At 48.1% G+C, this 26,298-nt stretch overlaps 1 protein-coding gene across 4 annotated transcripts in view; it reads left to right on the plus strand.

The window, feature by feature from the left end:
- Positions 1–26,298, plus strand: part of noc (no ocelli) — a 184,768-nt gene that overhangs the window by 22,878 nt on the left and 135,592 nt on the right. The window lies entirely within an intron of this gene.

Below are 26,298 nucleotides of genomic sequence, written 5' to 3' on the forward strand. Positions count from 1 at the left end.
TTGCTCAGTGGCTATGGTGTTGGGCTGCTGAGCACGAGGTCGCGGGATCGAATCCCGGCCACGGCGGCCGCAACTCGATGGGGGCGAAATGCGAAAACACCCGTGTGCTTAGATTTAGGTGCACGTTAAAGAACCCCAGGTGGTCAAAATTTCCGGAGTCCTCCACTACGGCGTGCCTCATAATCAGAAAGTGGTTTTGGCACGTAAAACCCCAAATATTATTAAAAGATTACTCAGGTGAAAAAAAAATGAAAAAAAAGGTGCTCGAAAGCAGGATTCGAACTCTCGTCCTCGCGTTCCCAAGTCAGCTACTCTAACCACTGCACCACAGCAGATTTTTTTTTCTTTATTGCCTTTTCACAAACGCAAACAAAAAGATCAAATACACGACATGTACATATTCTAAAAACACCAGCCACAGCTCGGCCAGTGTAAGGTGTTTAAAGGGGCTTCACAGAAGCCAATTGGTCTAGTACAGGAAGCCATTCCGGGGGTTCACATAGTGCTCTGAACAAGTCGCGTGTGTATATAATGCTCTCAACAAAATAGTGTCTTGCTGAGTGAGCCTGTATATGACAATGCCTGATGTCCATTCTCGTCTTCCATACGCTGTGCATGCAAAGCAGCATTAGCATATCACTCGGCGCTCCCCGTGTTTCTGCACGTGGAAGAAACCGGATTCCAAAAGGGCTTATCGGCAATTCTTTTTTAAGTGTTCTTTGTAGGACGTCCCACAGAAATACGGCGTCATGGCAGTCAATAAAAATATGCTCAATTGATTCTGGCTTATTACAGATTAAGCAGTTTACCGACCAAGGTACAAAAAGACCTTTGCTTTGTAACCATGGCTTTACAGGGAGAGTGTCGGTATGTAATTGAAAAAAGAACGTTTTAGCAGAGGGTCTCACTGGCATTTTTTTAACGCGCTTTAGCACATCGCGCTCAGGACCTAGCCTGTAGGCAGCTCGGTAAACCGGTAATGGTAAAAATACATCGAGAATATCAGAATACAAACGCTTTTTCGTGACTTCACACAAGTATTCATATGAGAACCTTGCCTTGAGCAGGCGTACGGAAGTAACCACTTCACGCAAATAAGGACTGAGTGGTCCAGCTCCGAAAGAAGCAGATGACACGACAAAGTCAGATAGATAATCCTGCAATCGTGCTTGGATCACAGTTCTCAAAAACACATCAGTCTGGTCCCGAACAAAGAAGAATCTGCTTACCAGCTGCTTGAAAAACAGGTGTGAGAGCCCTAGCCCACCATTTTTCACCTTGTGAAACAAATTGCACCGGCTTGTGCGCTCCCATTGCGATCCCCAAATAAAGGTCGCAAACACTCGGTGGATTTTTTGAACCGAAGTTCTTGCTATGGCCATCACTTGCAACACGTAGAACACTTTTGCAATTAAAAACATATTACAAACGGAAGCTCTTGCGAACATTGAAAAGTTATGGCCACCCCATTTATCGGTAGCATTTTGACGCGTTTATTTTCCTCAGACCAATATTCATCAGCATTGAGGTAGTTATTTAGCGGGACACCGAGGTACTTTCCGGGGGAGACGGTCCAATTTATATTACAGTACACCTCGGGTGTGCTCTGCTAGTTGCCATGCCAAAATCCCAGGCATTTCGGCCAACTGATCACGCTACCAGTTGCTGCTGCACCACAGCAGATTGGTTGACGGCAGCAGGAAATTGAGACAAGTTAAGCATCAGAACGCAGGTGTTGCAATGTAAAAGTGACTAGGCATTTTGTGTATGCTGTGCGGGGAGAGTGTAACGTTGAGTGTACCTGCAACCATAAGCGAGAGCGAAAAGAAACCTGCCCGAGTATTCTTAGGGTGCTTTAAACTGAGGCACTAGGCGATGTAAACGTGTGGCGAGCTCAAACGGGGCACCTAAGACGACAGAGACGGACAATTGCTCTGTCGCTTAGTGTGTCCCGTTTGAGCTACACATCACTTCAGTTAAGTTCGTAATCTCCTTGGAACGGAAGGAATTTAAGTACTATTGACCAGCAAAATCTGACAGTCTATCAATGACTTGCGCGTTTAATGTGTATCGCTCACTTATGGTATGCGCAAGAAGAGCATGGCTCTTCACATTCCAACTTTAAATTTCACGCAATTTTCTCACGAAGAGGCAAAGTGCTGCTTTGCATGTAGTTCAATAGAGAGCTTACGAACTTCGAACTATTCACGATTTATAGACAATACAGTTTTTGCCGCATCACTGCACGACACGGACGAAAACAGCGGAGCGCATGAGGAGTAACTGTTGCCGTTCGTCCTCCCGTTGCTCTCTTTCCGACCAGGGACTAAACACTTACTCTCCAAAATTTGCACACGGCACGCACATCCATGCAGTTACTCCCTTGAGGGACGAAAGCGCCCTTTTTGGGACTAACTGCGCAGTTACTCCCGTTTTCCCCGGAATTCTTCTTAGAGTGTATAGTCCGACAACACGTTACCCATTATATGACGCAGTTTCTCCCGCAAGCGTACTGGCTTTTCGAGAGGGAATTTCTTAGCAAGCTAGCTCACTCGCTCAGAGCAATGACGCTGGGCATCCTTACTCTGATCAAGTAATGACGCTCAGCGTTGCTCGAAGGCGCTAGCTAGGGCGAGTGTTAGGGCTGGCGAGATCGGGACGGAGGTGATGTTTGTGCACACTTTCAACTCATGCCATGTGAGGTACATTGCATTTGTCCTTACAGTGGCACTGTTCGTCTTTGAAACCCTATAGCGACTTGTTCTACGTGCAACCTTGTAGCATGCGCGCTACATGCTGAACTGCAAGCTGCAATGTTCATCCATGCAGTACAGCTTTCTCATGCACCTACGGAGACCCCAAAACTCGGTACGGCATATCGTCAGCAAATCCTGTCTGGATTACTGCACGACATAATCCGGAAGTGTCAGTGGTGCGTATCAAGTACCACTCACTGAGACACATTCGAAATGCCCCAAAAGGTAAGTGGCCATTTTTTGTAGAAATTGAATTGCACCAGCTGGGGGGGGGGGGGGGGGGGGGGACCTAAAGCAACAATAAGTACTTTTTTGTGGCTCGTCTACGAATATTTAAAGTTTTTAATAAATAAAAGCACATATTTGCTTACTGTTCTCCCCAGAGAGAGATGGAATGAAGAAAAAGCGAGGAGACAAAGTAGACTATTTGAATCTGACCATCTACCTTACGTATGGAGGAAGTTGGGTGAGGGAAAGAAAGAAGAAACAAGAGTTCGGATTGATCACGCGCGCTAAACAATGTGCATCGTTTGTATAGCGGATACCCGAGAGAGAGATGCAGACTTTAATTAAAAGGTGGAAATTCTCGCATGGCTGACGGTCCGGTAAGGCACTCCGAGTATTCGGCAAATACGCTGCTGTACGGCACTGCAGGTTCGCTAGTGTGGCTTTGTGGGCTGATGGGGGTTGAAGCCAGGTTCGCAAGGCCCCATCTTCGGTAAAGAGCCGATCGTCCAGCCTGCTCAAGGCACAGAGAGCCTGGCGTCATTCGTTGGAGCTGGCACAGTGGCAGAGGAGGCGCTGGGTAGTGTCCTCACATATGCATTGAGCGCACGTCTAGGAGTCGGCCATTCCGAAGCTATAGCAGTATGAATCCGCGAAGGGTACTCTGATCCCCAATAGACACAACAGTGTTGTGTCATGTTGTGAGATGATGATGATGATGATGATGAAAACTTTGTTTATCCCTCTTTAAAGGGAAGGGGGCAATGGAATAGAGGATGGGGTAGGAACTACTTGAAGTAGGCCTCCTTTATCCTCTCAGCCCACTCCAGGATGGCCTCCTGAAGATCGGGCCGGGAGCTGCGCGGTTTGACGGTGTCTGCAGTCGTAATGATAGATCGAGGTTGTGTAAGTGACCGTAAGAGACCCGTTGTGTATTCCAGTGAGCCAACGGGATAAAACGCGCATGCTGGCACCTCGCTTGCAGAGTGCGCAACGTTGGCATTCCGACGTGAGAAGATCGGGCAGCGTCATCGGCTAAGTTATTATTAACGATGCTGCAGTGACTCTGCAGAGAGGAGAGGATGATAGACAGGGAGGTTAGCCAGTCTATAGACCAGCTGGCTACACTGTACCGGGATATCGTTATTGGACTGAAAGTGGTATAGAAGAAGAGACGAGCAAAAATGGATATATATACGAGAAAAAAATGATACTGCACACAAGCGTTACGTAGCGCAGAATTCTCAAGCACCTAGAAGAAAACTCTCCACCGTATAGCCTGCACAATCGCCCCTTGCCGGAGAAAAGGTCATCGCTGACTGGTAGACCGTCCTCGGCACAGAAGGCGCTGAAGTCGTTGTTGCACTTCTTGAGGGCATGCCGACTGAGTGGCTCTGCAGCAACTGCATAATTAAGTCCTGCATTACCATGTTCAAATCAGGAATTCCATACTGCATACGAGCATGCAACTTTTAGAAATTTAGCGGCTTCCGATAGGACCCATTTTGCGCAGGTCGGCAGCTGGTCTTAGGGTGTTTCATTATCGCATTTGAGAGCAGCTTATCCTACGCGTGCACATTTCGTTTGCCGTCACAATACTTGGGTTGGCGGAGGTGGCCTGTGAATACACCGTGGAGATGCACCGTAACTTTCTCGTATTAACCTTTTTTAGCATTGTCGATTGTACAGTTGTGACCTTATGTGTACAGAAAGGGGGAGAGATAATAAGGTTCAACTTTAAAACAAAGTAACAGAAATGCAACTTCGGAAGAGAGTTCTAGATATAGCATATGCTTCTAAAGCTATAGATAAAGGGGGGGGGGGGAGGGTTGACCTCGATGTTTTGCTCTTCGGAGAAGCTACCGGTAATGATGTGAGTGGCTATTTATATCAGCACTGTGCCATGTCTACATGGGGTCAGTGTCATTGGTGAGTTTCGCACCCTTCTCCCTATACGCTTATCTTTCTTTTGTACCCTTTCTGGCCTCCTCAGTGTAAGGCACTCGACCGAACTCTTTCTGGCTAACTTCCTTACGTTCAACTTGCCGCTTCTTTAGTTCTCTCGCTCTTATCCGTAACCTTTGCATTCCACAGCAGGTCAAAAATTTAGCCATCTGTCTTCATTTCACTTACACTCCTTCGTTCTAACCTCATTTGGTTTCATTTTGATAATGGAGCAAATCGGCAACTTCCCTCTTAGTTCTCGTCTCTTCTCGATACGTGGACACAAACTCTATTCATGCCGAACTTACTGCCTGCTAATAAGTCTACGCTCGTCATGGACTTACTGGCTACCCAAGAGTCAGCACACGGGGATCTATCCATCGCAGGTGGTGAAATGTGACCGCGGTCTGGGACATAGAATTGGCAGCAACGGTGAGCACAGCAGCACCGCGTTCTGAGTCCCTGCAAGATGAGCGGGAAAACAGCGGTACAACCACTGGCGGCGCCTAGAGACGCGTTCGTCACGGGACAAGAGAAGAGGAGCAGAACGTAGGTGGAGAGACACGCCTGTCAAAGCGTGGACGGGCTCGAGCGGGAGAAAAATGACACCGGGAAGCGATCAGCGGACGCGCGCGCGCTCAGGCAGGGGACACACGGTCGCCAGAGGAGACCTGACAGCCGGGGCCAGGACTCCCGCGAGCATCTCTCGGTCGTCGCCGTAACGACAGGGCTCGCCGCGACCAGACAATGGGCCTTTTGCGCCGCGTGACTGACAGGCCCGGGTCTGCTGGCCGATGCAGCGCTTCCAGGTGCCTTTTGTTTGACCCGGAGACGAGAACGAAAGAAATAAAAAAAAATGTGGGTGCCCGACAGACAGCGACGGGCGCCACAGAAGGAGAAGCCAAAGAAGAAAAAAAAAATGAAATACGCGACACGGACAGTTTGCCGTCGAACACAGGAGGAGCAATGTGCGCACGGCGACCCCCGTCGCATGGTTGGCTCTGCGTGAGCGCGCGTGCTTCTCGTTGTTACATTCGCTGGGCGTCCTTCCTCCTCTTGTTGCCTGTCTTCCCATCGCCTACCCGCCGCCGCTCTTGTATACGCCGCCGCGCGAAAGCCGTGTTTGCGAATGACAACAAGCGGAAAGTAATTCCGCCCTGAATGGCCGCCGCCACATTGAGAGCGCTTCCGTCGCGTCGTCGCAGTCTTCCGTTTTTCTCTTTTGTGAGAACGGCCTCCGCTTTCCAATTCCACTTTGTCTTGCTCTTTTATTCCTTTCTCCTCTTCGCCAACCGTGGCAGCAAAGAGAGCGGCTTCTCTGTGGCTCACCGCCATCTACTCCCGGGAACAGGGCGACGAGCGCGCACGATACGGTCACGCAATGTGGACTTAACGAGGCTGACGTGGGAGCAACTCCTTGGCCCTCCCTCCTTCGCAAGCGTGCGTGCACTGCTGCCGCGGGAATAACTCCGTTGTTCGACCCAAGGAGAGGGCGTCGCGAGAGAGATTGACAAGCAGCGCCCACTGGTTCTCTTTTTTTCCCTCTCGCCGCTTTGTAGCGTCATTTTCGGTGGCGCGCGGGCGTTTTTCGTTCTGCCAACTGGCCTTGATTGTCAGATGAACGAGCCGCTCGACTCGACTGCGACGCGGTGTATGCGTGCAGAGCGCACTCGGCAAACGATCGGTGCAGATCCAACCCCTGTTTCCCCCCTGCATGCCACCCCTCTTCCCTTTCTTCTCTATCCGGAACCAGGAGGCGACGACAGCGGTGCGAGTTTGACGTGTTTCCAAAACGAGTGCCGCCAACTGCAGCCAAGTGACAGCCGCCTGTCTGGCGTGAATTTCCTGTCCGTCACGTTATCAAAGTTCTCGAGGCACTCGCTCCGTCAAGAGCTGAGGAAAAGTAGTAAGGTCTGTCACAAAAACCATGCTCGAGAACTCGGCTGTGGTATATATAGCTGAGAGCAAGCGGAGTTTATCACGGCTATTGTTGCAGCTTCCCCAAACGGTCTGGAAGAGCTATGTACAAAGGAAGACGTTGGTACGGGTCATCGAGGAACATGGCAGTGCGTTCACCATATAAGGTTTTTCTCTTCGCATTCGTTTAGGAACGTCGACCGTTATTATATTTTTTCTTCTCAATTTTCTTTTCCTTCGATCACTATAGCTCCCCATGTTATATTAGGAGTGCTTTTGTTTTTGTTTTCATTATTGTAATTCAGTTCGTGACTGCAGTTTTTTCCGTGTACATGATGGGTCACTCACAGCAACAATGAAGCGTAAACACAAACTTGTGGTAAATCAGCTGATTATAGCATCTGTTACCTAAGTTTGCGTGGGTTTCCCTAATATTTGAATTGTTTTTTTTTAGGTAAGCGCTGGGAAAGCTGTCCTCACAAAGACATGTATGCATGAGCATAAGGGATGTACTAAAATGTTATCCGCGAAGAGCAAGTATCAATCCTGAAGAAATCTCATTTTGCGTTTTAGGCATTGTTGGATTACTCAGAGGGATAGGAAAAGGATGGTTACGCAAGAATAATCGCCGTCGATACGGACTACACTGCGAAAGGTTCGTAATATCTGGTTGACGGCGACACAACAATAATTTGTGATCGTGTAGTGCAGGGAAAGGAGTAGGCGGGGGGGGGGGGGGAGAGAGCTTATATTCGCCAGTTAAGTGTTGATAAACTCGCGTTCGATTGTATCGATGTCACTTACTCACGATATTTCCATTTACAAGACAATCTCATCAAAAGGTTGTTCAGTTGTCTGTCCGTTTAAAGGTTGGTAAACTTGTTTTTTTCAGCACTCAGTAATATTGCAGTACGTGGGCTTCACCCTGCAAAGAAAATTGTGCTTTACGCCTGAAGTGCGTACGTATTTTACGCTTGTACAGGGATGATGGGATTAAATTGTTCCAAATTTTCGCCTTTGTCAAAATCTCTAGTGGACGGGTTGATTTCGTTGTTCCTAAAACCATGACGTGTATATATCGCTTCATCTTTTTTTCATGCGTGTTTTGCAGTCCACAAACACAATTTAACCTCGACTTCTCGAGCAACTCCGTAGCGCTCTTTGGCCAGAACTGGCCCTTGGTTGTACAGCGAAATTGACCCCATCATCGGGTGCCAGCGAGCCACTGGAATGTTGTTGCTGCCTCTTGAAAAGTGCGCCACAGTTCCAACGTCGTTTCCTTTTACTTTTATTTTTCTCGCTGCGCGTGACACCACCTAGCGACACGACGCAGAGAAACAAATGGTTATAAATTGTAGTAGTCACACGTACTACTATTTAAAAACGTGTTTAAGCTTGAGAAGAACAAAAATAAATTTTTTAGATAAAGATTTCATTCATTGGAAGACGAGAAACATTTCGCTTTGTAGTGTACTGTCTGCAAGCAGACGACAAATGAGTGAAGTAAACTTCCGGGGAGTTCACCGCTTACCGATTGGCTGCTCTCTCCGCCCCGTTCTCACAAATTTTGCATACTGCCACTTTGTGACGTTGCAGCAACCGAACATAACGCGTATCGAACAAAGATCTCCGATCGCGCCCCTGGCTGAACACGCGTTGGACTGGTGCGTTCGAAATAGGCTGCGAGAGTAGGCATAAAGCGAGCTCAAACAACAGGGGAAACAAGGGATTTTCAGCAATGTTTTTTGCTTTCCTGATGCTTGTTGATGCTTGGTGATACTAGAGCAGAATATTTCATTTTGATTGACAGTCGAGACCACTGCGCTTCGCCGAGCAGCTACATAAAGACTCGAACCGTTGCGTTTCTCGCTTAAAGCGACTTGCGGATTTTTCGTAACTTTACTGGGTAGATAAATAACGCGGAGACTTGCGGGAAAACCAAGTAATAAGCTTCGAGGAACCCTTGATAAACATTGAAGGACCGCGGCCAAGAATGACTCGCTACGACCTGCGTGCGTATACTTGAGCTGTTGTGTTAAGTCCACATAATAGTTTGCTCTATAGCAGCTGTACGGAACATGTACTCTACAGCTGTCATCCCCAGCGTTTTTCTTATTGAACCACATGTGAACCGGCAGCAGATGGCGCTGAAACCAAAACAAAAAGAAGATAGCTTAGCGCTGAAATGACGTAAAAATATGGCATCCATGACAACGCCATCCTCCCAACGTCGGCAGTGCTAAAAACACAGCCTTCGAGATTGCCTACATATCTTTGTAGCAGCAATGAGCTTTGGGTTATACAGCGGCCTTCGAGAATTTTGTCAGTGTTGACGTGTCCTCGGGACTCGGAGGTACTTAAGACAAAAATAACCAAAATATAGCCATGTAGCCAACTCGGAATTTCGACACCAACCCGACTAAAAATTAGCCCAATTTGGCTATTGATAGCCCAATCTGGCAACCCTGCTACGGAGATTCGCCGATACCGCTATAGGTGGCAGAGCACATCAAGAAAAATGTGGCTGCGGCTGCGACTGCACCCAAGTCGCCGTAGGCGTCGAAGTCTCCATAACGAAATTATTTTTGAACAGTTCTGATAACGTCCACGCAACAATGGTTGCTAGTGTATTGTCCAATGCTCATATTCTGCGGCCTATAGCTCACGGCACGGCGCGAAAACGCGCTCACAGCGAAAGGAAAACATTGTGCGTGGACATGCATGCAGACGCGCAGTCGTTCGCTGCGAACCCGTGCGATCGCTGCATTGAGGCTTCATTCTGTTATGCCCCATTTGGTTATACAGACAGCCTATTGTAAGAGCATATTTCACATAGTTTACTTTCAGCGTTTGCCTGCCTTTCACGCAAGAAGCAGGTTCTGGAGACTCCATCGCGGCGCCCATGCGTATAGTGGCGTTCGCTGTAAGTATTCGGTAAAGAGATAGCGTCTGTAAACGATTCTGTGCTTTAAGTTTGCCCAAGATTATTATGTCGACAGTCAAAAACTTCCCTCGTTTTGAGGGTACATACATAAATGTCCAGGAGGGCTGCTGCGTGGTGTTTTTATTGAGCGCCGTAAGCGAAACCTATGAGGAGCGCGCCGCGTGATCCCTCGTACTACGCAAGGGAGGCGTTTCCCACAGATGGCGACTCCGTAACTCCTCGCCCCCAATATTCAAGGAGCAAAAGCCCCCAGATTTTCCCTATCACGTCGGCTCTTACTCGCGCATGCGCACAAACAGCTGGCGATCCCTCAAATGAACATCTCGTCTGTTGCTGGGGTGGCGGCTACGTTATTCTGTAAAATGCGCCTGAGGATCGTTGTCGGGTTCTTCTGCCAGCGTCTAACGCTACTGCTTTGCCGCTGTTTCACGGTAAGGCCACAGGAAGTCCTTTTGCACATTGTTAAACGGCCCCTCAGCAGGTGTAGCCATATTGAGCTGGCAAGCGCAGAGCATACATTGCGCGATCCCGATCGGGTCTGCAAAGTATTACATCACTATACGCGCCGCGAAAAAATGTGAAATTTCAAACTGAACGCCGATTTTCCTGCTCGCGGCCGCCGCGCTCCAAGGCGGACGGTGACGTAGTCGTGCCCTGCACCTACGTATCGCGTCCGCAGTGTGACGTCGCTCGTGGTGACACGTGACATCGAGAATTATTCAAGGCATGCATCTGTTATCTTTGCGATCTGTTGCTTGTATTGACGAATTGAAGTTTAGAAAAATAATAAAACACACAACCGGATGTCTGCGTGTTTTTTTCTTTTACTTCTCACCGAAGCAAGAGAGATGGACTTCCGCTTCGTCTGGTTTTCCCTACGGTCGTGCGGTCACGTGCGCAGGTACCGAAACTATGCCATTTTCTACCATGTTCCAGCGCCGTGATCATGCTCTGCGATCCGCTTGTTCTGCCTCAGTATTCATGTAGCACTGAATTATACCGCTGGTCATGTTTCCTTGTGCACAGTGCGCAAAATCGTGCGCTGTGCGAACGAGACAACAGTGCTCTATATATAACTATATATAGTAACTCTGACAGCAATTGCGTGCTTTGCGCGGTCGCGCGCGCTCTATCTTGAAAGCGATCTGCAGACGGATCGCACCTTTGTACGTGCTTTGTTCTCGCAGCTCAATTTGCGTCACAGTGGAGCACCGTGGTTTGCGTTGTTGCGATAGACAGTACGAAGGTCACTTCGTTCGCTGCTGCCGTGCTTCCTCAGGCCAGCGTTTTGACAGTTAGTGTCCGCGGTCGTCGAGTGTGATCTGTTCACATTTGCCTGCGCTCGCTGACACCATGCTTGTAAATTTAGTTAGAGAATGTTTCCAAGTTTATACGGCCGATAAAACTACTATCCTTACTTCGTATAGCGGTCTATGAATTTGCTATCGCAATCGATGCTTCGCCTTTCGGGCGAAAGTGCGGCTGTTTTTTTTTTATTTTGGAGCAGAGTGAACCACTCCACTGGTAGGCTGCTGCAATGCAGAACAATCCACTGAGATTCCATGTTGTTGTATCCAACATTGTAGTTTGTCTTGGTGAAGGTAGATAATGAAGGTAGACATGCTTCGATTTATTTTAGGTCTTTACGACGTGGTCATGCGTCACGGTGCTACAGTGAGGAGCGATGCAGCGTTTGTTCATTCATACGCCTCTAAGTATCGGCACAAATGGCATTTGTTTGCGCAAAGAGGTTGTCGCAATTTTTGACCGCGTCAACAAAATGTATCCTTATTAAATCGCGCGCTTTGCGGATTCTACTTCCAGGAAAAGCCCCATGAATACAACAGTTCTCGGTCCATTATTTCACCCATATATCCAGATGTAGTGACCTGTTCTTGCGCGGGTCGGAGTCGCGTAAGAGTCAAGTCGCTTTGACAAACACCTGTCGTCCTCCTGTAATTCGAGCTGCATGCGCCACTAACAAGTGAACTCAGCCATTTTCACCGGTAGGCTGTCGACGGGGAAGTACTGAATGGTGACATGGGAACACTTTCAATGACACATACTAAACAGGACAGGCTTAAACGTTCACGCGCGTCTCCGTGCGTCGGAAGATGTGTGTCACGTCAAGTCTCTTGCCATCGCGCGTACAATGACCGGGGGAGCAACGCTGTTAAATTATACATGCCGAGTTGGGACATTTGCTGTGAGTTTTAAGCTCGAGAATACGTGAAGAGAGAGAGAGAGAGAGAAGGATGCATAGAAAGGCAGGGAGGTTAACCAGACGTAGCTCCGGTTGGCTACCCTGCACGGGGGGAAGGAGTAGGGGGATAAAAAGGGTAGAAAGGGGAGATAGAGATAGATAGAGAGAAAGAGGGACGAGCACAAACAAACCCCGTGCACTATAGAGTGGTAGAGGGCGGCGTTCTTAAAGTCTATCGTGAAGGCCCGCAGACCGCAGGAACCTTGGTAACGCGAGTAAGGCCTTCAGCGCGGATGTTCTTTGGGAGCACTGACCTAAAGGTTTTAGTTCTCATAGTGGACGATTGTCCAGCTGGTCAAGCGCAAAGCACATCACTTGCCCCTGGGCACTATATCGCGGGCAGACACAGATAATGTGAGCGAGCGTCTCATCGCTGCTACATGTGTCGCACTTGGGGCTGTCGGCCATTCCAATAAGAAAGGCATATGAATTCGTAAATGCAACGCCTAGCCACAGAAGGTACAGCATGGTCTGTTTGCGTCGTGGTAACCCAGGCGGTAGGTGCATACGTATATCCAGAGACAACAAACGCAAACGACACATGGTGAAAGCGTTCGAGTCCCACAGGGGCAAAGTGTGCATATTCACGGGATAATAAAAAAGGATGAGAATAAATGTGGTGGTTGCAGAGGGCAAGTGTGTCTGCGGTACCTTTCTTTGCCTTTTCGGAAGACAAGCAGCTATCTATATTGTAGCTATAGAGAAGACGGCGGAACCGTGCAAGTTCTCCTTACAATTGCAGTCGCAATTGAACGCTGCCATGTTTAATACATTGCACACCCGCGGGCATGTCGCCGGCTAGAATGAATTAGCAAAGTATTTTTTTCCCTCTATTTTTTTTTAACACTCTAGAGCAGTCTCCCCGAACGCACAAAGCATGCGTTATATAAATGTATTTACATGCTATAGTTATTGTTCCTTTACTTTTATGGATCACAGTGGACTCCTCTATACATATTTCACTAGGGTGAACTTTCACTAGAGCAAACACATTTCTGAGGTCCCCTCACATTTCTTCCAGGGAAATTTTACACGATATATGCCATCAGCAAAGGTCAAATGAACTAGCGCAAGAGACAATTTATTCTGCCCGCCATACCACTCCGTTTGTTTGCGGACGTTCGAAAGCAGTCATTTCTCGCGACAGCATGTGCAGCTATGAATCATTATGATTTGAACCGCGCCGGTGGCTTCGTGGAACTCGGCCTTTCAACAAGCACGCAGCAAAAATGCAAATGCGAAGGCTTTTTATTAACAATGCTCATTGTTAATCGCTAGCTTGATCGTGACCGTTATTATCATTTTTCCAGCTCTTGTGTGTGTTTCTATTACTCTAGAGATAGTGGACAAATTTTGTGTTAAACTTCTTTCAGAATCACTGGTTTTGCAGTATGGCTAGCACGCTTGAAAATCACGTGCGCTAAAAACGCCAAGAGAGAGTGACGGGTGCACATGTCGGAATTTGGGAATAAAGAACGAGTGCCTCTAGCGACCTCAAGTCGCAAACAGGCGCCACTTCCATTTAGGAACATGCCCTTTCTCTAATATCTAATCACCCAAGCAACGGGGTGGATATCGATCAGGTAAAGAATACGCTTAGTAACTCAGCATGCAGATGTACTGCTTCATGTCTATCCCCCCTACCTCTTCTTTTCTTTCTTTTGTGTAGTGCAAAACGAACGAGAATTGAGCTAAAGTAGTTTGCAGAAATGGCCAAATTTTATTTTAAAGAACAAGAAAAGAATATGCAAGGAATAAACCGCATGAATTGTAATTTAGCAGTGATTATACGTGGTATAAGGAGGGTGATTTGTATATATACAGGGTGTCCCATGCAACTATCATGCACCAAGGTTTAAAGATATGCAAATGCAACATAGCTGGACAGAACCAAGGTAATGTTGTTTGCCGTCCCTTGAGGATACTTGGATTGCTTTTGGATTCCGTCTAATTACGCAATTAGTCTTAATTAACCAACTTCTCCAATACTACAATTAGATTAAAAGTGTCAATGAGAAAATTCTAGAGCAAAAGGAAAAGCTTGCGATGCAGCTTTCTGTTGCTTAATACGCGATCCATAAAAGTGTTTTTCCGAGTGTGAAAGAAGCCCGCGAAATCACGCAAAATGCCTCGACCGGGCAGTCGCACAGCACAGAAATGGATTCGTGTTTCTGTTATTGGCATCAAACGCGCATCAATCAGCTGAATAAAACGCTGTACTATAGGACAGACTGTATTCACTGGACTTCGCTGCGTAAGAACAATATTTACAAGAGAACTTTATTTTAGGACTTGCTCTTCAGTGAACACGTGCTAGCTTCACCGTGGGGAACTTGTAGCTGCCATTATAGACGACAAGTACGTCGCAAATGGCTGCAGGAAAGAGAAATATGCGGAGCCATACTTGCTACTACTTTTCCACTAATTTAGGTAGCCCGCGAAGACTGTGTCGAAGTTAAATAAGAGGAGTACGCAGAATATAAGAGCGCGCACGTGCTCGAGCGTACACGGGCTCGGGAGAACAACGGACCCGACTGCGGCTTCGCACGCCGAGTGCCCGATGCGTGACGCGTATGCACCGCAGAGGGCGGCTTCCGCTCCGGTCGGACACTCGCTGGCTCTGTGTGGGCGAGCGGGGGGGGGGGGGGGGGGGGGGCCGCCGTGCCACCTTGCGAAAGGACGCGCCTCCCCGCACGCTCTCATCGAGCTTGAGCCGTCGACAGGCGGCTGACAAGGGAACGACAGGGGCTGGCCATGTTCCGCTTCACGTGCGGGCCCCCGCCGGACACCGGCGGCGACATGCGCGGCGAATCGCTTTGTTCCGTGGGCCCGCGCCGACAGGCCGCCGATGGCGGCGACTGCCGACGGCGGGACGGGTAGCACACAAGTGCGGCGTTCTGCACCGGCGCTGCACGGGAACAATGTGAAGCAGACCACACGTACGCTTCACACAGGAGTCGATCGGACTCATTAGCTGAATGGCGAGAGGCAGGCACGCCGAGTTTGTAAGCACTGTAGCTCAGTCCCTGGACGGGACAGAAGTCGAGAGGATTTTTCGGCAGGCACGTTGCTTTCGAAAACCACGCATCCGTACTGCCAGTTGATAAAGAAAACAAACGGCGATGCAATAAACACACCTATATTTTAAAGTGATTTGGGCTTTCTGAAGTTTAACAGAAGAAATAAAGGAAACCTGTTCTTCAGGCATCGGCGAACAACTGAAGCATTCACACAATGTATATCTTTTTCATATGCTTATACTACTGTGAAACATAACTGTTAACAGCACATGGCTCGGCTTAAAAAAAAAGAATAAACATAAAAATATCTATATAGCGAGACGAGTCCCCTGGTCTAGTTAACGTATGTTAAAAAGAAAAGAGCATGACGCGACGTGCAAAAGGTTGAGGAATTGAACGAAACATGATATCACGTGGCACTCCTTTCGTTGGAATTTCAAGAACGCGAAAGATGCTTGAAAAAATGGTGAATTGCATAATATATTTATGCCCAGCCTGTTGGTTTTGTCTGTTTATTCACACCAAAAGCGACTGTCTATATCAAGGCGCTTCTTTTTAAGGTTTAACATATACGCACTCCACTAAGTAACGCTTCCCCGAACGCACAAAAATCGAAAAAAAAAATTTCGGGTAGGCTGTATCGGGGACACAGCCGCAGTGAGGCGCGTCAGATGTCTTGTGTGTCTGCTGAGGGTGTATGGGCACTAGGGCACATACATGAAGTAACCAAATATACATGCGACATTTATTCACGCATTAGAAAGCTTACATGCTTAAATTCTGATAGAGCTGGTGGGGCTCTTACGGTCTAATCTTGCAGTCGTGCTCGCTCCCTATTCGTGGTGGGCCCACCGTGGTCAAAAATGGTGGGCGCGAACTGGCATCCCCCGAGTCTTGTTGCCCGAGTCTCTTCACGCCATTTCTGGACCCTACGTGTCGAACGCGGGGGTGCCACAATCGAGCAACCGTCAAATTCTTGCAACGAACTGCACACTTGACTCGTGACAAGCACAGTGTTTAGTTTTATGAATTATACCTATACTATGGCAAAGTGAGCTCTCTCAAACGCGACCATTCCCGCTCGCGAATGCCTGTCTTAACGCCGACAGAGAAGCGAAAATTCCGACTGCGTCATTTGGATCGATGGATGGCTGGATGGGTGGATGCTATGAGCGTTCCGTTTGAAACGGTGGGGTGGGTTGTGCCACCAATGCTCTCATTATTATTTTGCCTAATGCCCTACCTATCTAAAAAAAAAAAACGGAAAACAAATAATTCTCAGCATCAAACTATCTGGATCACGATTGGGAATTTTGTTTTCGTACGCCTCCGTTGTTTGTGGTCTCCCTACTTTTTTGCCATGAAACTTCCAATCGCCTCTTACTATCGCCCCATTTGCCCCATTCAACAGCGCTATATGTGCACGCGATAGATGCGTAACCTAGTAACGGCTTCTTTCCTCTACACAAACGTGTCAAAGTGAGGCGCATGGATAGTGCGGTTGTAATGATATGAGCGATAATAGTATTACATGTGTTCGTTACACGCGGTTTTATAGCAAGTGACGCCCAATTCTGACAGAATTGAAATTCGTTTCACGGCTAAAGGCCATCAGGGTTAATAAATAACGCATAAGAAACAAGCAAATTTGTCACTTTGTCTGTTCGAGAAACTAGTAGCGAACCACTTCTGTAAAGCGTAATTACTCCCCACATGAAAAATTTATATAGAACACATGCAAGGTAAGCCCAACATCAGAAGGAACAGGAAAGGAACGCGTATTCTGTGCGTTTTGCTTCCATTGTGTTGCCTTCGGTTCGTTGCGCTACATATTTCTATCACAAAATTGTATTAGTTTCACGCAGAGCGTAAAGAAGTAACAATAGTTATAGAAGAGCTGCCAACATGTAATTACAGGCGGTGTGGCCATGCATTATGTCGGTAAAACAGAAAAAGAAAATGAGACGAATGCCGCTGACGGCGCGATTCTTCTTTGGTATTCTCTACTTTGAACATTAATCTTGAGCGAATAATTTTTAGAAATTTTGTTTAGATGGACAGTGGCACAATAGGTGGTCAGTGTTCTCCTCGCAGCCGGCAGACATCGCATGCAGGACTGTGGGCCATTCCTGTTTGAAGCACAAAGAGAACTTATATGTCGCGCATTCAGAAAACTAGATGATCGTCTTCTGAGTGAACAAAGAATACTAAAACACCGTCTCCACGGATCATCGGCGCAGCAGGCAGTGAATGTACTTTTGTGCTTCCGGAGAACATCTGGCTCGTGTGAGCGCCTTTGACTCCTTAGTGCTCTCTGTGCACGTCTCTCTATCCCTCTTCTTTCTATTCCCATTCTCCCTACCCCAGCGTAGAGTAGCCAACCGGACTCTTGATTGGGTAACATCCCTGCCTTCCTTTTACCTTTCTCACTCTGTTTTGCTTACAAGTTCCAATCCTGTGTTTTGGGTAAATTATAAATATCATAAATCAATCTATAGAAAAAATTTCACCTAACACTTCATCTACGGCGCCCATCGGCCGAATTTCTTAAACATAAAAAAAAGATGAAGGTAACCATGTTAGCTTGTGAGAAGACGTTGTATCAGCCGTTTCCTAACGCGTCCTGCAACTTCATTACTGATACTTCGGTTCTGAACTGATTCCTAAGATCGTTTTTGAGTGATTGAGGTCATTATATGCAACGAAAACTTATTGGAAACTATTGAATGCGGGACGGCTGTCAACACTGAATTACATTCTCGTGATGCCGTTCGTTAATTATAAACTGCTAGATATAAAATGCGTGAAAGTGACACATTCGTTAAATGCAAAGGTATCTCCGTGAAGAGCTGCGTGTCTGCTCATGACAGAAAGAGAGAGAGAGATGACAAGGCAATGTGGAGGACTTAATCAGGGGTGGTTCCAGGCTTGGTGGCCTCATCGGGAACGGGGTACGCCAGGAGATGAGAGAGAGAAGCAGAAAGAGGCGTAAAATGTGCTCAAAGCTTCGTTTTATGTGCTTGTGAGAACTTAAGCTTACGTACAGCTGTGCAAACGTCATCCGTAGTTGCCAATACGACGGTTTTCATTGCTTTGACAGACAGACAGACAGACAGACAGACAGACAGACAGACAGACAGACAGACAGACAGACAGACAGACAGACAGACAGACAGACGGACGGACGGACGGACGGACGGACGGACGGACGGACGGACGGACGGACGGACGGACGGACAGACAGACAGACGGACAGACAGACAGACGGACAGACGGACGGACGGACAGACGGACGGACGGACGGACGGACGGACGGACGGACGGACGGACGGACGGACGGACGGACGGACGGACGGACGGACGGACGGAAATTTGGCCACCGTTTAGGTCCTGAGGTACGCTACCGGCTCAAGGCGGTAGAGTAGCGGGCCGCGCCCACGTCGGTACGGGTAGACCGAGCCTCACCGCCGCGTCGCGGGTCCTAGGGACGGCCGGGAGTTGATGTAGGTCTGAGCTCCTGAGCATGGCGCTCCACTCCTCTTCGGTCGTGCGTTGGTATTGCTTTAACACTAATACAACATTTCAGTGCAAGTTCTTGTTCCCATACGCATGACACGTTTAATTCACATTAGTTGGTTAAAGTGCAATTTTTGTTTCTGATCAATAATTTAATAGCCACCGTATGTACGAGCATGCAGAATGCATCACCGTAGTAGAGTGTGGGGCGAACTGAACGGATCCCGAAGGCGGTGCTAGGTCACATAGCGTCGCAAAGCGCTAGCAGCCGCAAGGCAAGGATTGAAGAAACTGGTGCGCTCCCACTTTTATATGTCTTTCTACACGACGCACGCTCCAAGCGTGTCAAAGCACTAGGTTGCACGAGAGAAGAGCTGGTAAAGTTGTTATTCCTTCTAGTTATGCAGGCGTCAATGTAGCCTATAATGGGTAGAGCATCGCGCTGCTGTGGGGACCTAGGGTCAATATCTGCTATCGGACACCCAATTTTAAAGTGACGAACATTTTTTGGCCACCGTTTTAAACACGGCTGGACGCCAGCAACCGGATGTCATGCCCTGGGGGAAGGGTAGCGTGTGTGCGGCGGAGGTCGAAGGAGGAGAGGGCGCTCGACCATTGGCCTGCGTTTGCGTGTGACTGATGTCACTCGATAAAGCATGTGCTAAACCAACACCCTCTAGAGAACTGTTGGCTGGAGTCAGCGTCGGAAACGGGAGAGGGCAGGATGGCAGGGGACGAGGGTTAAGATGGCGTGTTCATCGCCGAATGCCAAGTAGAGGCGCACGTGCCCTTCCTTGCGCGAACCTTCGTTGCCTTTGTGGCGTTCGAAGGTTTGGACAGCTGTGGCCTCGCTTTTCTCCGCCGCTTGGGCTGACGGTTGAGGGACGACTTTGTCGCCGTAAACCGTCGCAAACGTCGTGACGAGATGCACCATGCATTTCGCTCTGCAGGGTTTTAAATTGAATGCTCAAAGAAGTATCTGGCCTCCGTGGAGCAAACGAGCGGAGATGGAAGCTTTGCAGGTTCGCAGCCATTGTCATCATGTCGCCTTGGTCATGCTGCCGTCAGCCTCACGCTGTCATGCCATCTACAAAAAATATATATATATATATATATCCCTGACGATTACAATACTCCCTAATGCGAATTTTGAGTGCGGCTGTTTAGGCGTTTTGAATTCCCGATATTTTGTGGCAAAAAATCTGATTCTGAACGACAGGGTCCTCTCGACGGCGACGCTGAGCCTCTGCGGTAGACGACGTACTTCCACCGGTTGCGTCGCTCATTGTTCAAGAAGAACTGGCTTTGTATGATGATCATGTGACTTTGTATGATGATGTATGTGACACTGAATAACGACACTGTCGAGACTGTGAGTTACAATTTAGCTCTTTATTGGGCGAACTTGTGCCCAGCAAAACAAGTAATGCTCAAGCACAACGATAGCGGCGAGCAAAGATGATCGTTGAAAATCTGATTTGCGGGGCAAGCAGGTCAAGCGCGTCAACTTTTATACATGACTCGTCGAAAGTTCTAGTGTAACCGCTGGTGCCCGCATGGCTTCCATAAAGTACTACACAATTCGCTTCGCGCATACAATCAGATTACAAAAAGCTTTGGTGACAACAGTGAATGGACAGAACTGTCGATGACATCCGAGAAACTTCTGATACATGCAGGCGCGTTGTGCGTCGAGGGATAACGTTTAACATTACTTCGCCGGTGAAAAGCAGTGACCGAAGAAAGACAAAGTGAACAGACGACGCGCGGCACTCTGGCGCCATATCGTAGCGATTGTCTTGCACGTCTAGAACACGTCTTGCGCGGATACGCTTTTCTTCTAACGCTTTCCTCCTCGCACTCTCTTCGCCGTCGCCGCCTTTCAACCCCCGCTGCGTTCCGCGTTGCTCTTTCATCCTTGGTTACTGTGCTAGTCCGCTCGGTTACGCCGACGCTCGCCGCTGAAACGGGTGCCAAAGAGCTGCGCTCTAAAACATATCGATTATTTAGCCCGCGATAAGTAGGCTTCCTCATCGAGGTCAGTGGCATACTTCGGAAGTACTGTCATTGTGTGCATTTGATTTCACCGGCACACAGACGCTATTCGCTTACTTTGACAATAATATTCCGTGGTTACTGCACCAATTTTTTCTTTCTTTTTTTCGCCAGTGATTATAGCTACACGCGGTCTGCCGGAGGCCTAGACCCAATCACATTAGCGCTTTGCATTGAAAGGTGATTCAAGTAGTGCAATAATTTTGTGATCACATTTGAACAAAGCGCATGCCTGACGAAAAAGAAAGAAAACAAACGCCGCCATGACGACAATGATATGTTGCATCAAGAACTCTGCGTTGGCACAGGCATATAAAAAATGTGACGGCGCACATTTCAAGAATGACGTCTTCTCAAGAAGCCGCAGGGGGCACTAAAGGGCGCCCCGCACCAGGCCACATAAAAAATTTTGGTTATACATTGGAAGTTGTTACGTGCCGTCTTTGGGGCGTTCTAACGCGAGAAAAAATTTTGAAATTGGTTCCTTAATAGCCGAGATAGAAATATTTCAGTGCCGCGAAACCATGATTTCAGGAGGCGAGCGTCACCGCCAACAAGGACACTCTCTCCACTTGCCCGGTCAAGCCTCCCCCAAGCGGAATTCCTTCCCTGCACACTCCCATGCCGGAGTTGGATGATCGCGTGAAGCATGCGTTACGGGCCCCGCCTTCGTTTTTTCTCGCGCACTTCCGCTGACAGTCGCGCGCCCGAGCTTTTGAGTTTGTCTCGTTTCGCGCAGCGCACGATTTTACACGCTGTGCACGAGATCGTCTTACTATCGGTATAAGTCAATGCTACACGAACACTGAGGCAGACGCAAGCGGATCACAGAGTATGATCGCGCGCTGGAACACGGTATAAAATGGCATAGTTTCGCTCTCAGCGCGCGCGTCTGCACGACGTGCGAACAAGCAGACGAAACGGAAGTACATCTCTCTTGCTGGTATGCGAAGCAAAATAAAAACACCTCGACATTCGGTTTGTGTGTTTTATTATTTCTTTAAACTTTATTTCGTCTATTGAAGCAACAGATTACACTAATGACAGACGTTGCCTTGAATAATTTTCAAATTGTTATGCGTCACTATGAGTGACGTCACAGCATATAGATGCACGTAGGCGCACTTGCTGATGTACGTCATCCCTCGTCTTGGAGTGCGGTTCCCTACAGTAGAAGGGCAAACGGCGTTCAGTTTGAAATTTCAGCTCTTTCCGCGGCGCGTAGCGGTGTAATTCTTAGCAGACATGATCGTGAGCGCACATTGTATGCACTGCGCTAGTCAGATCAAAATGGTCAGGCCTAGTGAGGGGCCCCTTAAATGCACTTCGACGACCTTTCTTGCGAGATACCAATTGTTTCACACATATGACGTGTGGTTAGCTCTGCTAACTCTTTATAGATGCGTCCGAGGGCATTGCACAACAAAGATTACTTCGAAGGCATCAGAGTGCCCCGAAAACAAAGAAATCACGGTGGCACTAGAAAGACGTTTACGACCGTAGCGGAAGGCGGTGGCCATCGTCAAGAGATATGTTCATGGCAGGAGAGCGAAATGCGAGACATCGCCGGCTTATATGGGCAGGTTTTGATCAAAAGCGCCATTCATTAACAATACCATGTACACGGATATTGGATTGTTTAAATACCACATTGAAGCGCTTTCGGATTATTATTATTATTATTATTATTATTATTATTATTATTATTATTGCTGTTGAACATTATTCAACATCTTGAACATATTTTTCAACATCCCTTCTCCTTTTTCTTTTATATTCACCGTGCGCCTTGTACGTACGTTGCACATACAGTTGTACACTCATTTATACGTACAGTCTTCTTTTCAAGATTGTTCTATCTTTAGCTTTTGTTTAAATTTTATTCCCCTGCCGTGTTTCTTTTCTTTATTTATGCGTGCGCCAGCACTTAGACCTAGCGGTTGTTCCTGGGCACGATGAATGAATGAATGAATGAATGAATGAATGAATGAATGAATGAATGAATGAATGAATGAATAAATAAATAAATAAATAAATAAATAAATAAATAAATGTATTATTATTATTATTATTATTATTATCATCATTGTTGTAGTTTTTAATGATGATGATATCATCCTCGTCGATCGTTCTTGCTTATGGGCAGTTTGGCGGGTTTTCCGCTAGATGTAAAGTAAATCAGGCCTGTTGAAAGGCAGCATTGCGGTTTTCTAGGTAGTGGACGCTTTGTGAACTTGAATTGGGATCTGTGGGCAACGGTCCATACTGTAGTCGCATACAACTTAAGTCTGCACTGATGCTCCGCCCACGCCCTCATAACCGCCAGCCAGTGTTCCTCCGCGAGGCTGCAAATACATCGTACTTCAAGCTTTCCCTGTTACCTGAGTCAAGCGGTAACTACAAAAATAAAGTCATAATCACGTAATTTTATACGTTTTCATCCGTCTATTATAATGGAACGGTGAAAGTTTAATTCTTTATTGAACTGCAATAAAACAATTGCAACCCAAAAACCCGGCGTGCGCCACATGTCTTCCCAAGAAGCAAAAGCCACACTTTGCCACAGTTTTGTACAAGATTACAAACACTGTTACGTTTTAGAACAAACGTTTATATCCAATAATAATTATTATGGTTTACTGTGTTTACTGCCTGTTATAAATAATTGTCGGCAGAAAACGGGTCGGGGCTTAGAACTACTCCAGTTTCCAACATGGACGTCTCTGCTGCGGAAGCGTTCCTAGCTGAGCACGATTATATATCTGCAGTTGCTGCTTCATCGAGCTCGCCTTCACCGTTATCAGTACGCCTCAGGCGTGCCAGGCTACTCCGACGACGCCGAGCCAGTTGTTCAAAAGAAACAGCAGTGGGAATGCCCTCAGCAGTTGCGCACAGCAAATCTTGCTGAATGTGTAGCTACGAAAAGAACAACCAAATGCTGCAATCACGCAGATAACGCAAAGTTTTTGATGTCAGGCACACTGCTAAAAACATGGAAGTGGCCTAGAGGTGACGGCTGTAAGAGGTGCCCACATACTTACGACAGCTTCACACTGACCGCATTAAGAAACTGCGTTCACGGCTTTTTTTCGCCACAACGAGATTCCAACCGTGCAAAAGATCGCTGCGGAATTAGAATTCGCGAATCCAGATGATCTGCCGACCCTTTACCTGTGGACAATCCGCCTCCTCCCCCTAAACATCGGCTTCAAGAACGAGAAAGGCGGGAGGAACTCCTTGCTCATCGAGCGCGAGGACTTGCTGCGGTGAGAGCACAAGTATCTTTACAAGATTGCTCCGTACAAAATAATCTATCTTGATGAAACGTACGTCACTGCTGGCTACATAGGAAGTAAGGTCCGGGCTGATAAGACAAGTAGTCACGCGACGCGTACTTGCGTGGCCTAACAACCGAGTTCAAGCAGCCGCCCGGAAAAGGACAGCGGCTGGGCGTAACTCATGTTGGCAAAGAGGACGGATTTGTTTATGGTCGCCTAGATTTGTTCCTGGGAAAGGAAACAGGTGACTACCACGAAAATATCGACGGCAACCGTTTCAAAACGTGATTCAGCTCGGTCGTCGATAGGCTGCCACCGCGAAGTGTCATTGTCATAGACAATGCGTCCTACTACTCCAGGCGCGCGGAGGAAATACCGTCGCTGTCATGGCGGAAGGCAGAGACTAAGTGGCCTCGAAGGCGATCCCGTGCCATGTCGCCATGACCAAGAATCAGCTGCTTGACACTGTGGCCACCGTCAAGACTAAATTTATCAAGTACCGGTTGGATGTGACTCCTGAAAGTGCTGACTTTATTGTCCTCAGGCTCCCTCCATATCACTGTGAGTTTAAAAAACATAGAACTCATCTGGGCACATATTAAGAATGGAGTGGCAGCGATGAACACCGTATTGAAGATCAAGGATGTGCACAACCGTCTTGCTGAAGTGGAGAAAGTAACAGCAGAGAACAGGGCCAAGGCTGTGCAGCATGTGAAGGGCGTCCTAACACACTTCTGGTAGATGCGTGCATTTAGTGACAAGATGGAGCCGAGCATCAACAACCTGCAAATTGACAACAGCATGTCTGAATCGGAGCTCCCTGGCATTAAGCCATTTCAGGGAGCTGGAATACTACACGGTGGCTGATGCACGCTCCCCAGGTGTCATCACTGCTGCTTCTTGACTGTGCCCACTGCGACGTCTCACCTAGACTACACGATGGCTGATGCACGCTGCCCAGGTATCCTCTCTGCTACTGCTTGACTGTGCCCGCTGCCGCGTCTCCCCTCGCCTACACGATTGCTGACGCACGCACGCACTCCAGATGCCTTCACTGCTGCTGCTTGCCTGTGCCTGCTGCCACGTCTTACCTCGAGTACACGATGGCTGACGCACGCACGCACTCCAGATGCCTTCACTGCTGCTGCTTGACTGTGCCTGCTGCCACGTCTTACCTCGAGTACACGATGGCTGACGCACGCACGCACTCCAGATGCCTTCACTGCTGCTGCTTGACTGTGCCTGCTGCCACGTCTTACCTCGAGTACACGATGGCTGACGCACGCACGCGCTCCAGATGCCTTCACTGCTGCTGCTTGACTGCCTGCTGCCACGTCTTACCTCAAGTACACGATGGCTGACGCACGCACGCACTCCAGATGCCTTCACTGCTGCTGCTTGCCTGTGCCTGCTGCCACGTCTTACCTCGAGTACACGATGGCTGACGCACGCACGCACTCCAGATGCCTTCACTGCTGCTGCTTGACTGTGCCCGCTGCCACGTCACACCTGGAGTACACGATGGCTGAAGCACGCTCCCCAGGTATCCTCTCTGCTACTGCTTGACTGTGCCCGCTGTCACGTCTCACCTCGACTACACGATGGCTGACGCACGCAGGCTTTCCGGATGCCTTCACTGCTGCTGCTTGACTGTACCCGCGGCCATGTCTCACATCGACTACACGATGGCTGACACATACTCCAAAAGTGTCCTCCCTGCTGTTCTTTATGCCCTCTGCCACACTTCACCCCGTTTACACAGTGGCTGATGCATGCCTTCTAGAATGCTGTGACTCCTCCCACACGCTCTCCTGTGCCTCTTGAATGCAGCGTTTTATAGCCTTTTTGCATCAGGCCGCACCTTTGAACAATGGATTTAACCCTGTCGGTAGAGCTGTTGATCATGTTAATGTCAGATGTTGCACAACTGAGGGTCTCTGAGCACAGTAGTACATCAACCAGCTCGTAAGAGCACTTGTCAGGCCACAAGGGGTCAACTAGAAGTTGTTGATCACATATTTTTAGTGAATTTACGCAGTGCTGCACAGACATAATTATAGCTCGCATTGCATCAACGTAGAACATGGTACATCTCACCGCAGTCAAGTAGTGCACCGATTCATGGCTGACAGTTTTTGCTGCCTACAACTCTCGTATGTGGCACCCCCCTTGATGCCTCAATGGGTCATCAATCCTCAAGTGACTGAAATGGGCCTTGTGTGGTAAAATGCATTGTGGCCCTTTTTCTTTACACAAAGAGGGGGGTTCAAGAAATCATTTCCGAGTATCTCACTCCAGGGAGACCAAGCACCCGGCCAGGGGATATCTTGCACACATTGTACCAATGGTGGTTGCCTGTCAGTATTGGCGATCGAACCCC

The sequence above is a fragment of the Dermacentor albipictus genome, chromosome 1, assembly GCF_038994185.2.
Source record: "Dermacentor albipictus isolate Rhodes 1998 colony chromosome 1, USDA_Dalb.pri_finalv2, whole genome shotgun sequence".
In the NCBI taxonomy this organism is placed as follows: Eukaryota; Metazoa; Arthropoda; class Arachnida; order Ixodida; family Ixodidae; genus Dermacentor; species Dermacentor albipictus.